The sequence below is a fragment of the Galeopterus variegatus genome, unplaced genomic scaffold, assembly GCF_000696425.1.
Source record: "Galeopterus variegatus unplaced genomic scaffold, G_variegatus-3.0.2 Scaffold5754, whole genome shotgun sequence".
In the NCBI taxonomy this organism is placed as follows: domain Eukaryota; kingdom Metazoa; phylum Chordata; class Mammalia; order Dermoptera; family Cynocephalidae; genus Galeopterus; species Galeopterus variegatus.
The window spans coordinates 1-490 of NW_007731865.1; positions in this window are offsets into that span (position 1 = coordinate 1).

Consider the following 490-nt stretch of genomic DNA (forward strand, 5'->3'; position numbering starts at 1 on the left):
ATTTTGGCAAACTCAGATCTTGGACCTCTGCGGGAAGTCTGCTCTCTGGTCGGTTTGAATTCTACTAGGTTGCTGGATACCGCCCTGCTGGTCACGTAAGGTGTGTGTGTTCTGCACCTCGCTATCAGGGCGTTTTCACACTCTGTGTGCACTAGGTGGCGCTGTTGAGCCTTGCAAAGGGTTCCCGCAGGGTGTGTAATTATTGTTAGTATTTTTTTTTTCTGAGACTCCGCCTCCTTTTGCCGGACCCCTCCCCACTCTGTGCGCTCAGAACAGGGCTGAGGCGTGTCTTCTGCAAACCTCGTCTTTCAGCTGAGATATAAAAGCTGTGCCCTGCCCAGGAAGAGTTTCAGGTGTCTAGTCTCTCCAACTGCAGGGTATGAGCTCCTCGGGGAAGGGTCCCACAGCACACAGTTCCTCTTTGACTCTCCCCAGCACGGGTCGCCTGGGGCGCCCTCTGGGAGTGCTCTCTGGCAGCTTCAATGCAGCT